This window comes from Balaenoptera musculus, chromosome 18 (assembly GCF_009873245.2).
Source record: "Balaenoptera musculus isolate JJ_BM4_2016_0621 chromosome 18, mBalMus1.pri.v3, whole genome shotgun sequence".
Classification (NCBI taxonomy): domain Eukaryota; kingdom Metazoa; phylum Chordata; class Mammalia; order Artiodactyla; family Balaenopteridae; genus Balaenoptera; species Balaenoptera musculus.
The window spans coordinates 15,015,566-15,033,123 of NC_045802.1; positions in this window are offsets into that span (position 1 = coordinate 15,015,566).

The window sequence follows — 17,558 nt, forward strand, 5'->3', positions numbered from 1 at the left end:
CTTGATTTTTACAAATATTTTAAAGGATTCTCTTATCAAGACATTTGTCAAAATGTAATTTTTATGGAATGCCATGTTAGTTATTAGTTATTTAAAGCTGTTCTTAAAGGAGTGACCTGCTTCTTAACCTAGAAAATTCCATAGTTTAAATGAGAGAAAAGGAGAACCCCAGTTTTCTTCTTATATGCAAAAAATCAGAAATATGTGAGAAGATATATATTATTAAAGACTAAAAGAAAACTAACAATGACAGGAAAGAATAATAATAAGCAAATTCACAAGTTCCATGTCTGTTTACATTCCATTCTTAGAGCTCAACGTCATAACCAGTGGTACTTCCTTGAATGTCCAACTGCTTTTCCTTTCAGAAATGGCTCCTTCCCAAATTCCTGGTGAGCAATAAATCCCAAGACCCCACCTCTTCTGCCTTGGGAGGGGCTGATGAGAGTATCCCTTATTCCCGGATATCACGATTTTTTCAGCGGTGAGCATGAATTTCAAGTCAGATCAGTCAGACTGATTTTCAGGAATTGCTGTGGATTTCACGAGAAAGAGGTGATTTGAGAAAGAGGTGATTTTATTATTTTCTTTTTCTTCTGAGATTGCTCGTTCTAAAGACAATGCAATCTAAGCTTCTCATGGCCATCATACCCAGCATGTGGTGACAGCCTGCCTGAAAAGGAAGCCAACAAAGAGGGGAGCAAAGGCAAAAAAAGGAAGAGAGAGACAGAATCTTGCTGAAGTTGTTTCAACGTTGAGACCCAGGAGTGCTTGAGACTCAGTTTACCCTTAGATTATTCCTATTGTGATACAAGATAAGAAGGGGTCTGGGTGATGTGATAGGGAGAGGAGGGATGGAGGGGAGTGTGGCAGAGATGGCTAGCTGTTCTAAAAAAAACCAATGCTCCCACTTCCATGGGGTAGAGTTGTCACTGGGCAGTGACTGTCCATTAGGGACTACATTTCCCAGCTCCCTGGTGGCTGGATAAGGACATGTGACGTTGTTTTTGCAAATGGAATGAGGGTGGGAATGAAGTTTGTCCCTTTATTTGTTTATTTTCTGTGAATGGACTATTAAACCTTTTCAAGATTCCCCGTGAATCATCCTGTTACTATTGTAAAACTAAGCAACTTTTTCCAGTTGTACTGAGATATAATTGACATAGAACATTGTGTAAGTTTAATGAAGCAGGTCCCCTTAGACCCGAGGAGGTTCAGACCTGGGTGTGCTTCCTCTACCCTCTCTTGCCCTCTTTTATGGTTTCCAGGGCATTTTTACTTCAGATCAATAGAAAAGGGAGTAGATTCCTGAAAATGGGTCTTTAAAAAGATGCACAGGAATTTAAGACTGAACTAGTAAGAAAGAGGCATTTAAAGAATATCTCAGTGCTGAAATGTTTTGTGCCCTTTTTGAGCTAAAAGAAATAATCCAGTCTGATTAATGGTGATGACAGTTAAATGACCTACCAAACCATGTCCCTATTACGTGAATACCAAGCATCAGAACCTTACTTTCCTGGTCTGGAAGCTCTCTCCCTCACTGGAAAAGCATTTGGTTTTGGTCACTTCTCAAGCCTTCAGTTTCGTCATACAGATCATTGTTTCCCTCCCGCCCTACTGCCCAGATTCCATCATCTCGTTGCCTCATTGGAGCTCTTGCAGCCACCAGCCTACCACTCACTGGGGAACGTTTCAGCCCAGACTTTGTGTTGGAGCCAAAGAGTGAAATTGTCAGGGCTTTGTAGTTGATAGGCTTTCCTGTCTGTTAAAACTTAGTCCCATTATTTTGCCAACAAAGCCTCCTCTGTTTGGCCTATGCTGTTCTACTATTTTTAGCCTTTCTTCCGGGTGTGTGCAAGTTTGAAATTTAAGCTGAAATGGGACATGGATTCTTTAACTGTATCTAGGAGGCTCAGTGGATATTTGAACTTTCAAGTAAGAATTAACCAGTTAGCCACAAAAAGAGAGGAAATGTTTCAATTGTTTTAAGATAACAGTAATCCTATTGTTTTGATTTGGAAACTTTAGGTTTGAAGAAACCTTCCAGAGCCTAAATAGACTTTGAAGTTGTGTCCGTACTCCGCCACAGGCTAACTTGCACTGTAAATGCCAGACTCCTGGGATAGTTGTTTAGCTTTATGAAGCAGCAAATTATAGGTCCCCTGGAGCCAGAAGAACTTTTCTCTTTTATATTATCCATGTGATCACCTATTCCAGAAGTATCCCTGGCAGTCATGAATGTTGCATACTTGAGAAATGTGCTTTCTTCTTCACTGAGTCAGTCGTTGGCAATTGGGTTATTATTAAAAGACAGGTAGTCAGCCGGAGAACCACTGCTTGATGCCGATATTCTTTCCCTGGGATCTTTGGATAAGTGACTGTCCATTTTGATTGTCTTGTCCTTGTAGACATGCCTTGAACTACTTTGGATTAGCAGTGGGATGAGTGAGGAGTGGTGGATGGTGTTGCTTTGGAAAACAACAGATTGAAAAGCCAGAAGTCAGGAATCCTTTGGTGGTCCAGTGGTTAGGACTCTCACTGTTGGGACCCCGGGTTCAATCCCTGGTCAGGGAACGAAGATCCCGCAAGCCGCAGGGCGCTGGGGGAAGCAGGGGGGAAGAAAAGTGACACTTCAGAAGTGTCGTGAAGAAAAGGCAGAAGTGTCGTGAAGAAAGACATGAGAATTAGAGAGAGAGGAAGGGAAAGTGAAGGGGAGGAGTGGGGAGGGGAGATCAGTCCAAAGGCCAACCAGCTGGGATGATTTCATAATATTGTAGGAATAGAAATGTTGGCTGAAGGAGTTGGAGGGCTGCCCGCATGAAAACTATGGCCAAGCACGTTTGGATCATCCATGCATTTATTATTATAGACTATAAACATGTATCTGAGTTGCCCACTATGTGCCAAGCTTCAGATGGGAAGCCACATCTTCTGAAAGAAGGCCATTATTTTACCTCGGTATTTTGCAAGTTTTTCATGATAATTTTCATGAGTGCTGACACTAATGTGCACATTTTGCAGATGAGGAAATGTGAACCACTGAGAGGTTAAGTGATTTGCCTAAGGTCACAAAACAAATGACTGGCTGCGTAGTGATTAGAAGATAGAGACTTTAAATTTCAAATGTATTGCCTCTGGCTAGATAGCAACTAAGGTTTAATTGATCTAAGATGATTTTTTTAAAAATAATTTTCTTCTAAGAGACATAAGACTGGGTTTATCAGCAAATATAAAGCTCACAATGCTTGCCCTTTTCTGGGACCATTCCCTTGTGGTGTGAAGTCAAAAACATTGAATGCTAATTACTCATTTGATCATTATAAAAAACTTATTATCAGATGATGTCCTTGGTGGAGAAAAGGCTTTTTGCTTTTTTAATATGCTTTTGCAAATCGGGGCAAGAGCAGTGATACTGTAGCATCTGGGCTTTCTTCAAACATCAGCCATTTGTGACTGTCGTCTTGTCTCCTAGACTAGTCATGAAATTGGACTCCAGAGCATAACATAACAGAGAATGGAGCTACAGGAATCCCAATTAATATGAGAAAGAAGAGAATCACAAATCAAGGAATGATAATCTTAAGAGGAACCAAATAATTTGAACTCTTGAAGTGTAGGAGGTGCCTCGGTCCAATTATACTTCACCCAGAGATAAGCCAATAGATGTATAAAGAAGTGAGAAGGGATTGAGTGAAAGGGTGAAGATTTGCAAATTGTCTGAGATCCATCAATTCCAGCCTGATGTTGGTCATTGGATAAAGAATTTGAATCCTCTCAGCCTTGCTGAGAATTATCCTGCCTGTTTTCAACTTCAAGGATAATGGCCATCTTGCCCTGCTTGATGACTAGTGATGGAGGCCGGTCTTTCTTGGTTGCTGTTCGGCGGCACTTCCCTGTAAGAGGGACAGAACCTGACATCCTGTTTGCTGTCACAAACAGCTATAAATTGTAAATCAGGTGACAGCCATACTCGTCTATTTAAAGGATATCCTCCTTTTTTTTTTCTAAACAACTTTTTCTGCCTATTGTCCCGGCTTTACAATCTTTGGAAGCAACCGTTTGAAGCATGAGGGTTTTCCTCAGTAAATGCATCAGACCTCATGGCAAATGCCACATTATCTCCTTAACCAGAAGGTACTGAATTGCAGACGGTAGGTGGCGGTTAGAAATTGTTTCAAGTCAGACAGGAGTTTGAAAATTACCTTCTCATGAGCTCAAAGTTGCCTATTCCTTATTTTGGAAATAGAGAATTCACATTCAATAGTCAAGGGGCTATGAATGGCTTCCAGGGTCTGGAAACCTGACTTCCTCTCTGCTTTTTTCTGAGACAGAGGTCCAGTGCTTTTAATAAATTATTTTTTAAAGTCTAGGACCCCACTGTAGTATTGCATACCTGCTTAATTGTGCATTTTGGATTCTCTTTAGCCAAGTCTGATATACTGAACGTGATTCGACAAGGGGACCGGAATGGGAGTGCCAGCCCACTCTTTATGTCTGCTTGTATCTGACCATTTTTAGATAAATATAACCAATGTAAAAATTTCCCATGCTGATGGAAAGAAGAGGTGTAAACAATACACAGAAAGGTGGCTGAAAAGGTGAAATTGGCTCTGGTATCCCATGGGCAGTTCACATTCAATGAGACATACAATCATAAACTTATATTGTGTCTTACTGTGTCCAGCACAATTCCATCTTGTCATGAACATATCTTTGAAAGTCTGTCATGTCAGGCAGTTGAAGGGGTGGACCTTAAGTCCTTATGAAGAATCTACATAACAGAGAGTGTTCTTTCTCATGATCGACTGAGAATTACTAATTCTTTTCCTTGGTGCAGCAGTCTCAGTCTTGTCTGCTGGGATGGGAATCAGCAGGTTCTACTGGGGGAAAATAATTTTGGATGCATCAGAAAGGATTGGAAAGAGAACATTGGATGAGGTGAGCTTTCTGCCTGAGAAGGTGCTAGAAAAGGTACACGTCTGACCATGACCACGTCTTTTGTCAATAAGAGGTGACCTATTAAATGTCTGCTTTTTCACAAGAGCCAGTCGTCTGGAATTCAAGGAAGAAGCAGATGGGAAAAGTACTCTTGTAGTTCAAGATGAAATAATTCAGACCTTTGAAAGTGATCATTTATTTTTGTACTTTTCCTTGAACCATTCCGGTCTCTTTAAATAATAATTCATTCCTATATTTTCCTTCTCATTTTCATTTTTATTCTGTTTCCGGCAACTCCCTTCCTACTATATAATCCCATCTTCTCATCTCAGTAAATGTGTGATCTGGGCAAAAGTGGTGAGATGGAGCTCAAAACTGGAAAAGAGAAGGGAGGCTGGTGCTTTCTAATGGGTGTCAATCAAGCCATGTCAGTCTGTGGCCAGATAGTGGAGGAAGGCATGTGGGCTTTGGAAAGAAAACATCTCTCTGTTTTTGCAAGTTCGTTTTGGCCTTTCTAATGTGTCTTCTCAGTATGGACTCTTGAAAAACTAACCTTGATTGTCTTGAAATTAAGAGAAAAGGGATTGGCCCACACTCTGTCAAGAATGGTTATAGGCTTTACTGTGAGATGAGGGGTAGCAGCGGAACAGCCAGCTCTGAATGGGAGGGAAGTCAGGAGAACCAGTGGGACGGGGAGGGGTTGGGGCAGTGATGGGAAAAGGAAGCAGGAAGCCTGGAGGGACTCAGGCAGGCACAGGTGGGTGTGCCACCTCCTTTCTTGAGTCTTTGAATGCAGGCTCTTTCCAATGGTGTGTACCCTTTCTCCTTTCCCAACTCATTACAAATAGTGCACATTGTGAATTACTGGAGGCTTCCCTCTTAAGAGGACCAGATATCCCAACTGTACTCGGCCTCCTCCTCCTACATTTCAGTGTTCACTCTCCCTCATTTCCATTGCTCCCCCAGCCCCAGCATAATTTGGGGGTTTGGCTAGAGATATAGGTTGTCCCTTTTTCTATTTTGTCCTTACCCAGTCCTCTTTCATTCCTTAATACCTTCTAATGTATTTCTCCCTAATACTTATCCATGATTCCATTAACATAGGTTTTAAACGTTTTTGTTAAATATTCAAAATTATTCTTTTACATAATTTGAATAATCAAATCGTTTTTCAAGATTTGTTTTTAAAACAATCCCAGCAATTGCATCCTCTACACTTCCCTCCTTTCCCCATTTCTGAGAGGTTATCATTTTCAAGTATTCATCTCCATATTTCCAAATAACATACTTCTTGGTTTTTCAGCTTCAGGCATTTTTGGACCTCCCGTTACAGGTGAGGACTCACTCTCTTTTACCTTGCTTGACATGCATCTTCTATGCATGTCTTACATAATCAGCAATTACATAATTATTACAATGTAAATGCTGCTTATAGCTGAGTCATATGAGAAATGTAAGTTTTCTTGTGTAACTTTATATTCTCTCAATATATTATTTATATTGGAATTTGTTTTCCAGTTTTATTGAGATATAACTGGCATCCAACACTGTAAGCTTAAGGAGTACAGCATGACTTGACCTTTATATTGTGAAATAATTACCATAATAAGAAGAGTTAGCATCCATCATCTCATAGAGATTTTTTTTAAAATGTGTTTTCCTTTCGATGAAAAGTCTTAGGATCTCTTCAGATTGGATGAAGGTGGTCAAAAGGTACAAACTTCCAGTTATAGGATAAATAACTATTGGGGATGTAACATACAGCATGATAACTATACCTAATAGTGCTGTTCAGTATACCTGAAAGTTAAGAGAGTAGATCCTAAGAGTTCTCCTTGGAATTAATAATTGCCTTGGTTCTGGTTTCCTTGGCTTTCTATGTCCTTATTACTAAACACCCCCAAACTCTCCTCCAGTTTCTCCATTGTCTGTTCTAGAACCCCTAATTTCTTAATGTTGGTCATCCTAGACTGATCCTCCAATTTTCTTCTCTTTTCTTTTCTACTTTTTCAGAGATTTCTCAGCTTTGCAATCCAATATCCCTATCAAGTTTTTCATTCCTTCTAGTATATTTTTAATTTATAGTTCTTTTTTTCAGAATGTTCCTTTTAAAGAATAATATTCTTGTATTGTGCTTTATGGAGCTAATATCTTCTCTGATTTCCCCAAGAATATCAATAGTTTTTTTTTAACTCCCTGCATAGGTTCTGTTTCCCCAGCTTGTTTTTTTTCCTATTTGTGACTGTTGGTCTCTGTTATTCGTGATTGAGACTTTTCTCAGATACCTGGAGATCCTCTGCTGATCTGCTAAAATTTAAGAAAAAGGCCCTCAAAAGCTGAAAGGCAGCCCTGTGTGTGGTCCCACCTTTAGGACACACAAGAGGATGATCTGGGAACCCCTGCTGTCAGATCAGGGGTCTGGTCAGGATGGTCAGATTTCAAGTGAAGAAGGTTTTGTCCTCTGTAGGGTATGAGCCTGGCTGCCAGTGTCCTGGAAACTGAGTGGTTATAGAGGATTTATGGTCCCAATATTCAATAGCCAAGTGGACTTTGACTTGACCACCTATTTTCAATGGGTACCCCCATCTTCCACTGTGCCTGTTTTCCCTCATTCCAGAGACCCCCTCATTCTTCCTTTCCTGAGAACAAACCTCCAGGCTTCCACCAAGGTGGGGAGATGCAGGGCTGAATGAGAACTGTTCAGGGAATCTGACGGTCTGAGTGCTTCTTACACAGACTTTCAAATAATCACCCTGTCTTCATCTCTGCTGTCATTCCCAAGTCCATAGTTACCTAGTGCTGCCAATTTCTAATCTTTGGGGGGGAGGGGTTCTACAGTGCAAATCATGTTCAGCTGTTACCACTGGCAAGTTTAGTATCATTTTAATTCCTGCTATTTCACGTATCATTCATCGCTTTGCTTGCTAGCTTTCACAATTTTATTGCTATTTCTTTCTCTCTTGCTCTTTGACCTTGTAGATGAATGCCTTGATTTTTTTTTTTTCTTTCATTTTAGTGAGGTTTCAGGAGAGTGAGTTCAACCTACCATATTTAACCACAAGTCCTCTTGTGATCTCTAAAAGTAGTTTTCTCAGGAGCAAGAGCACAAGAGCAGGGTTGTCATGTGCAGTTGCATAGGTTGTACAGTGCACAACTCTAAGGGGAACTATTCCCATCATATGTTGTACATTTCTATATTTATTTTGACAAATGTCTGGAAAATGACAGTAAAATGTCTTGTTCTATAAAAATAAGTATAACATAGCAATTGTTTAATAGATAGAAGTAAAGTTTCTTCAGGAAGAGATTACTTTTTCTAAATTCAAGCAAAGGAGCCATGTGTGCTAATAGCTGTTCTGAACAAGGGATTTGAACTGAGACTTCTGAATTCAATGATGTTTCTGAGTCTTCTAGTTTAAGTTGGACCAGACTGACTTCCAAAAATGGGCTGAGAAGAGTCTGAGAGTGCCAAGCAAATAGGAAGTTTCAACAGGTGGCCTCTCTGTAGTCTGATCAGGATTTTAAAAATGTCTACTGTGAGGGAAATAACCAAAATTTTCTTGCCAACATGGTGAAATAAGATCTTCCTAATTGGTAATAGTTGTAGACAAAATTGTATTAAAAAATAAAATCAGCAGCAGATTTCTGGTTGAAAGTCAGTTGGCTAACAGATCCTGACAGGACCTCTCTTAACTTCCTATTCAAATAACCATAAAGACAGCAAAAAAAATGAGCATTTGTACAAAACCCAAACTCACAGCCAACCTATTGCCAGAATCTTGGAAGAAAGTCCACCAATAATGAGGTCTATGGGGTGAAACTAGACATCAAAATTGGTGCCCTAGGTGTGCGTTTCCAGCTGAAATGGAACTCAATCAACTGCTTTAGATGAGGTAGGAGATCTGAGGGGCCCGGTTTAGAGATCCAAGGTCCACATAAAGCCCCAAACAGGGGGCTGGGCCACCATGCAGTTGCATGGATACTTCTTTTGGATTCATAGGATTGATGTCTCCGTATACAACTGACCCCATCAGTAATTTCCCTTCATCATTTACTTGGAGATTTTAACCCCTTGGAAAACATGTAGCAGGAAGTGTGTCTGGAGGGAGATGAGAAGAGAAAAAGGCAGGAGAAGGCGTGGCAGTAGCATGTTGCACCCTGGGCAAATCCCAACAAATAGTTAGAGGTGGGAGCAGATACGAGAAGGGCATGCCGGGATTCATTTGTCAGGGTAAGGAACCACATTGGGTGTAAGAGACTGCCTCAGTCTACAACAATTGTACTAGTGGGATGTGGGCCAGTCACTGGGAATTAGGCAAGAAATTGTGCACCTCAACTTGCGCTCCAGTTGTAAATCATTTCCAATTGTAAATGAACAATGCATGAGGTCAAGGGCAAGTCACAGTTCTTGTCTTCTGGAGAACACCAACCTCTAAGATAAGCAAATAGGAAAAACTACAATAGTACAAGGAGTATGTGAGAAAAATACTGTAGAGCAATAAAATGGAGACTTGAGAAAGTCTCCTGAAATATCACAAAATGATTTCCTGGATGTTTGGTAAACTTGGTGTCATGATTTCAAGTTTTACACACATTGTTACCATACCAGTAAGAAAGAAAGAAACAATATTTTTTAAAAATTGAAAAGACACAGCTGTTGCCACACCGAAAGATGCGCGTCTCTGTGCACCAGAGTTGAGCAGAAATTAGAAAGCCGGCAGGGACTGCTTAAGCTCTCACACTAGAATCGATCAAGGTAACTGGGGGGGGCTGATTCCTTTAGAATATTGGAAACACAGGATGCCCCGTATGTGTCAGTAGCCCAAAGCCAGCCCACTGCTGAAGCCGGCGCTTTCGGTGGGGCACCCCAACTCTGAAAGGAAGTGGAAAAACTTACAATTGCTGCCGAGAGCTTTGGCTTGCATAAATGTACTTACACGGGCCACACAGAGGGAGCAAAGATAACTGGGTAACCAGGACCTGGGCCAGCTGCTGCTACAGGCTCTGGGGCTGGATCTGTGATGCACCCCCAATCTCGTGATGGAAGGAACCCAAACACCAGTCCAAAACCTGATTCTGGTTATGCTGCTAGATGTGTGTGTGTGTGAAAGAAAGAGAGAGAGAGAGAGAGAGAAATGAGATAAAATAGCTAAGAAATAGGAACAATAAAAACAACTAGAGAATAAACTCCTAAAGAAATGCAAATAATAGAGCAATATGAAAATGACTTATTATAAAGTTCTTGTAAACTATGTCTAAGAAAGTATAGCTCATAATGTATCAAATCCTTCTAAACCTAGCTCTACATCTTATTAACTGTGCGACCTGAGCAAGTCACTGCTGAGTCTTGGTTTCCTCATCCAAAAAAATGGGGATTAAAATAGTACCTATTTCATTGAATTTTGGGGACTATTAAATTAGTTACAACAGTGCCTAGCATAGATCAAACTAAAATGCAATGATGGAATTAAAATCTTCATTAGAAATGGTAAAAAATCAGAATTGGTAACAGAAAATCTGATGAATAACCTAGAAGATAAACTTGAGAAGTTCTGTCAAAGTTTCTAAGAAAATGAAAAGAGATTAAAAAATAATGATAGAAAATAAAATAAGCATAGAGGACACAGAAAAGCATCCTGACATTTAATATAAGCATTCTGACATTTAAATAAGGACATAAATTTTTGAATTATTATTGAAAACCTTGAATTAACAATATATAAATCTGTATGAAAAGATAGTTTGCCTTCTTTTCAAGGATCCATGAAATACATCTCTTGATTATATACTAAGACACACTGTGCTATGCAAAGCCATAGATTTTCAAGAGATCCTTCGGGTTGCCTTGGTCAAAACCAAGGGTCCCTAATTGTAAGTAGGTTTCTAGGCCTCTCAATTCTCCATTCAACTAAAAATGTTCTGCTTTTTATCTTTTTACAAATAGTAGTTTCAATTAAGGTTTAATTTTTTTAGTGTGGCATTGGTTAAAAAATAATGGATTGAAAACTGCTGCTCTGAAAGTTAATAAATTCCTAAGAGTTGAAATAGGGTATATAAACCCAATTCTCAGACTATCAGAAAAGTGATACCAGAAATTAGTAATGAAAGTTAAAAACAAAGCAAAACACCCCCCACCCCGGCTGTTTGGACATTAAAATTATTGTTCTAACACATTATTGACTTAAAGAGGTAATCAAACTACAATTATAATCAAACTACAATTAAATTACAATTTCATATACATGAAAATGTAAATGTTACATATCGAAACCTATAAGATGTGATGAAAAAATAGGGTATAATTATAACCTAATATTTCCATTATTAAATGAGAATTTTTTAAAAACATGCACTTCACTCTCCTATTAGGAAATTTTTAAAAATTAACTCAATGAAAAAGGGAATTTTAGAGCTAAAAGTAAAAAATAAGTGAAAGCAAGAAATAAATATTATAATCAATACATCTAAGAGTTGAAACTTTGTGAGTTAAAAAACAAACAGAACCACTAAATTAGACAAATCTCTGGCATTTATAATTTTTAAAAGGAGAAAAAACACAAATTAACAAAATTCATTTAATAAAGAGTAGTAATGAGGTAATAATGAGTAGTAATGTATAGTAATGAGGAGGTGGTTATAATCCCAGACCCAAAGGATATCATAGGTTTATAAGAGAATTTATATACTCTGGGCAGGGACTATAAATCAATCCCATATATTAGGAAAGAATTTGATATATGAGTCAAAATTCTTTAAAATGTGCCAACTTTTTGACCCAGAAATTTGTTTCTAGTCATAAGTTTGATAAAATTATTATAGAGGTGAACCAGAACTTATTTAAAAGGGAGTTTATTTTTGCATTATCCAAAAGAGCAAAACATTAGAAATTTCATAAATGTTCAACCACAAGGGACTATTAAATAAGATATAGTACATTTATTCAGTGCAATGCCACGTAACCATTAAAAAGTTTTAGAATATTTGACATGTTTATTTCACTTGGGAAAGTGAAAAAGACAAGCTTCAAAACATCAGTCCAGGCTCTTTGGGTGGATTAAATGATTTCATTAATTTATGTCATGCCATCAATGGAGAAGACATTTAACATGTATTAGTTTTCTCTCCTACTCAGGATTATTTTGAGAGCTAGTTGTATATAAGGTGGCTGCTCCAGGCCTGGCACGTGCTTATTATCCATCATGTAGACTCTGCCGCTCTACCTCTCGCCTGTGCTGAGGAGAGCTAAGGTTTAGCTCTTGCGCACATTGGCATTTTTGTCCCAGGATGCAACAAGCTAAAATGTGGTTTCTGATGTGGTGAGGAAACGACAACCTGATAGCGTGTGTGTTGACGTCTTACCTACTGCTCTCTCTAAACACGTGTTTAGCACTGAAAGTCTTGCTGATAAATCAGAAAAGAGCCACTGCATGAAAACTGGAGATCATGGGACTTCCCTGGTGGTGCAGTGGTTAAGAATCCGCCTGCTAATGCGGAGACACGGGTTTGAGCCCTGGTCCAGGAAGATCCCACGTGCTACGGAGCAACTAAGCCCGTGTGCCACAACTACTGAGCCTGCATTCTAGAGCCCATGAGCCATAACTACTGAGCCCATGTGCCACAACTGCTGAAGCCCGCGGGCCTAGAGCCCGTACTCTGCAACAAAGAGAAGTCACCGCAATGAGAAGCCTGCACACGGCAAAGAAGAGTAGCCTCCGCTCGCCACAACTAGAGAAAGCCCACACGTAGCAACGAAGACCCAATGCAGCCAAAAATAAATAAATAACTTAATTAATTAAAAAACAAAAAAACTAGAGATTGTACTAGAGATCTAGCCACTATTTCTTAGTCTGGCCATGAGCCAAGCTCTCTTGTGCATATGTCTTCTCTAGCTCTACAGCATGTGTTCAGAGAGACCCTGGGACATCCTACTAGTTGCCACATCCATTAGAAGACAAAACTCCCCTTATGATTGTTTTCCTTAAACTTGTGTATTTTACCAAGAGCTTTCATAAAATTCTCTAGGTAGGAAGTCTGAAACCATTACAGTTGATTTTAATTTTTATAACGCGTTATGTTGAGTTGGAACTGGACTCGGTCTTCCTTGAAGGAATAGTTTCCCTGAAATATTCAAAATATGATCTTGCTCCTGACCCCTTCTTTTGCCTTGGCAAGGTCAAGGTGATGGATCCTATTACGTGTGTCCGATGGAGGTTCTGAGGGGAAGCTGCAGCAAGTCTTTGTCGGGTACCTCAGCATTAATGACTGTTATGTATTTCTGCATCAGCCCTGCATAAAATACCATCTTTGAAAAGTGTGGTGGCATAATCTGCCTAGGGTTCTCTCCCCTGACAATTGGGATTTTTAGAACTCTCATTGCAGGAACGTGTGGGTTCATGCCCTTCAGGTGCATGACTCCCTGTGTGGCTTACTGGGTAGGATTTCCTTATCCTCCTGGCCTTCAGTATTTCTGATAATCCCAAGCACTATTTTGCATCTACTTCAAGCTTTCAATTATCCTTCTATTTTGTGTCTTTTATGTATATTTTTATTCCTAATTCATCTACTGTTATCTCATCCCAATATTGGGCAAGACACATTTGTTGCTGTCTAAGGGCCTCTGGAGTCATTGGTTGTTTTGGTAGCACACATACAAGCTTATTTCCTTTCTTGGAATTGGGAAATCATGTGGTATCAACCCATTAAATTAGAATTGTTTCAGGGATCTGGTTTATGAATGTATAATAATAAGTTCAGGTTCTAGGGCCCATGGGCAAATGTGACCTCTTTGTAGAACGAGGACTTCTGTGGTGTGAGAAGCAGAGTTCCAACGATGCTCAAAAGTTTTCCTGGTTACCTAAATAATCTTACAAAACAACACTTTAATGACTTAAGTGTAAATAGATTAGGCACATATGTATTCAATTTCCCTTCAAATACACAAGACTTGGTGAAATCCAGGGGAAAGAGCTTAGGGCAAAATGTGTTTTGGTTTATAAAAACCCAAACGTTGGAAAATAACAACTGGAACGTTTGTCTAGCCCCAAATACCATGGGGTCAGCTTATTCCTTACCGTCAATTTACAGCTTGTTCCAGGAAAGCAGAATGTGTCTCATCTATTCTTGTCTTATGTGATAAAGTACTCTTAAAATAAGGGGACATCTTCGAGAAAAATCTTTGAAGATAAACTCATCAAGCCTCCCAAATGTAGGGTATCATTTGCTCTGTCCAATGCGACTCTGATATCTTTCTCTCCTTTTGGTTCCATCTTTGGGTCTTTGCATTTGCTTACTTTGGATTATTTGGTGCGTACTGGGCAGCTCCTTGGGGAAAACTCGTAACGGCAACAATGAATAATATATATATATAAAATATATACTATATATAAATATTATATATAACAATATATATAATATATATAGTATATATAGGAATTATATATATATATATTTTTTTCAAAGACTCAACACTCTCTGAAAATAAAAAGTACTTTGAAACACAGTATAAAATTGTTTGAAGCTCCTCTAAATCCACTGGGCCCGTAAGCTCACCCCATTTCCCTGCGGTGCCTCTCGAGTTTTTGTTCAAAGAGGGGCAGTGCAATGGATCACCCCATCTTTTTGTTAAGGTGATATGTAAGAAGGGCCAGTGATTGTACAGCCCGTGAGGACAGTGGGTGTTTAAGACTTGCCCACCAAACAGAGAGGTAATTCATTACACACAGCACAGTGTGTGTGCATGTGTGACTGTGTGTTTGGTGGTGGTGGTGACTTGTCCCTAATTCCTAAAAAAACCAGACAAGAGCTCTGAGTGGGAAAAATGTGACTAATCAGTAAATCAAGTCAAATTGTTGTTGATAGACCCTGCCTTCAGCCCGTTGTAACCATTTATATTGGGCATTGTGCATTCTGACTGTTAGAAATATTTACATCTACTTGTGTGAGGTTTTTTTTTTTTTCTTTTCATTAATGCAAGGGTGGTCCAGTGCTGCAATTTGGGATACAAACTAAAGATAAAAAGGTGTACCTTGATAACAATGGAAATTCTTCAAAACGGATGCTCACGCGCTGACATTTTGATGGAGTCAGCATTGCCACAGATAAATAGAATCAGCTGATAATCAAAACTGTTAGTCAATAATATCACACCCTCCCTTACTGAATCATTTTATCAGAAGTGCTCACCCGGAAGGTCATAAGGGTGGTGATAATTATAAACATCTACTAAGTGCCATGTGTTTTATCTCAAGTATTCCTGATCTTCACCAAAACTCTTCCACTTAGACGTTCTTAACCCCATTGTCTGGATGAGAAAACTGAGAATCAGAGTCTATAAATGACTTAACAAAGGTCACACACTTGTAAGTAATGGAGATGCTATTTGAATCCAGATCTGGGTGATCACAAATCCATTCTGTTCCTTTTCCAAGTCCTCCACCAGCCCTTTGGTTATAAGATGGTCAGGAGGGGCAGGAAAACTATGACAGTAGTAATAACAGCAAAATAACAGCTAACAGTTATTGAGATATTATGATAGGAGAAGCAACATTTTAAGTTCCTTGTGAAATAGTCCTCAGAACAACCACATTTATTGAGTGCTTATTGGGTGGCAGACTGTTTTAACCTTTAATGCATTTCATGTTTAATGTAATCAAAACTACTTTGATTCTCATGGTGTCAGAAATATTATCAGTATGGATTAGATAAGGAAACTAACTAGGTTAACTTTTCCAAGGTCATCCAGCTGGTAAGTATGTTCTAGAACGTCAGAATCTGTGATAGACTGTCTTTCTTACACAAGTTGCTGGAGAAGGAAGAAGCCAGGGCCCAGAGATTCGGGGAAGTTGAAGGTTTCAGGAAGAGACAACACTGGCAAAGACTAGAGCCTTCCTCTGAATTGAGTGACGTAAAAGGATCAGGGATGGAGAGGTGAGCAGACTTGCATTGGATAATTTAGATATTCTTACAGAATGGAGGACAAACCTCTGATCTGAGTAAGAAGGTGAGGTTAGAATTGAGGACTTGCAAATCATGAAAAAATAAGTAAAACATCCTCACAGGATAGGCCAAAAAGGAATCCTCAAGAAATTAATGGAGTTGCAGTGGACCCAGCTTTTGTTAGGACAGATGAATCGGGGGGAGGGATGAGGGACGACAATCATTGTCACAAGGTCAGGACCGAGAGCTGCTTTTCCAGTCTCAGAAAAGAATTTGTGCTGCTCCACTGGCCCCAACCTCCCCTTGTCACAGACACGAGGCTTTGAAGCAGCTGTGACCTGGGGTAGGGTGAGGCTGCCTGGCCTCCTGCAAGGAGGAACTTGTGGATCCAGCCCATCATCTTCTGGCTGGTCCCAACCAAGGCTGTCATCTGCAGAACAAAATTACGCACGTCACCTACACCAAGGGAACAGAGAAAGCCCTTCTGACAGAAAATCTCCCAAAGATTATTTCAACGTTGCCATTTCTTTCAATTTCTTTCTTTTGTCATTAGTGTGAAATAAAACATAACTTTATTTATTTTATGATGAATTTCTATTGAAGTATAGTTGACTTACAATGTTGTATTAGTTTCGGGTGTACAACATAGTGATTCGACAATTTCTAATAGAAATCTCAATCTGTAGAGGGGCTGGGAGCTCTAATTTTTTGGAATGGTTCTAATTAAATATCACATTGAATCTGTGTCCCAGTTCTAGGAGAAGCAAGCAGATACTCCGTCTAACTTACCTTAGGTTGCCCGGTTTGGCATTAATCCAACGCATCGATCCTAACTTTAGGGGCATAGGACATTAGCTTGTGTGTGTGTGTGTTCACAAATAATTCCAAGAAGTTTCATTGGCTCACCTGCTCTCAGCAGCTGTAGATTATGAAGGGAAGTTTCTACAATCCCATCTGCACTGGTGCCTGTTTCAGGCAGGGAGATTCCCACCATAAGTCACAGGTATCCTGAACAGCCTGCTTAAATGATAGGGTATGTATTGAATGTGTAACTGGAAGTTTAGAAAGAGAGAGTCAGAGTCAGTTTAACCCAGTGGCTCCAACTCCATCTCCTCACGGTTCCCCAGGCTACTCCCTTCTCTGTGTGCAGCTTCCCTTGGGGCAGCAGAAATAGATACCGTAGTTTCGGACTACACATCCACACACCACAATGTCCAGAGGAGGAGAAAACAGCTGCCTCTTCCAGTGGCTCAGTCTTCAAAGAGAGGAAATTTCTTACCTAGAAGCTCTCATCACACTTCTTCTAGTATCTAACTGACCCACATGCCTTTGGTGCAGGGAATGCTATGCATTGATTGACTTAGTCTTGGCATCTCCGTCAACCAATGGCAAGAGGGATGCGGCTGTCCCGAGACCAACCAGGTCTGCTCCTGGTCCTGGATGGGGCAGCTTTCCTGAGGCCCAAGAATGCTGAGAGGAGTGGGGGATAACAGCCCAGAGGTGGGGTTCCCTTAGGCAGAAGAAAAGGGTAAAAGGGGTTTGGGGCAGGTTATGCCCTGAAGGGCATGGTGCGGGGAGGGGGGGGGCGGGTTAGGGGAAATGAAGAGGAACATGAAGCTTGGCAGCTCCTATAGAGCTGAACTCTGCCAGTGGTACCAAGGGGTGATGAGCTCTATACCGCAGTC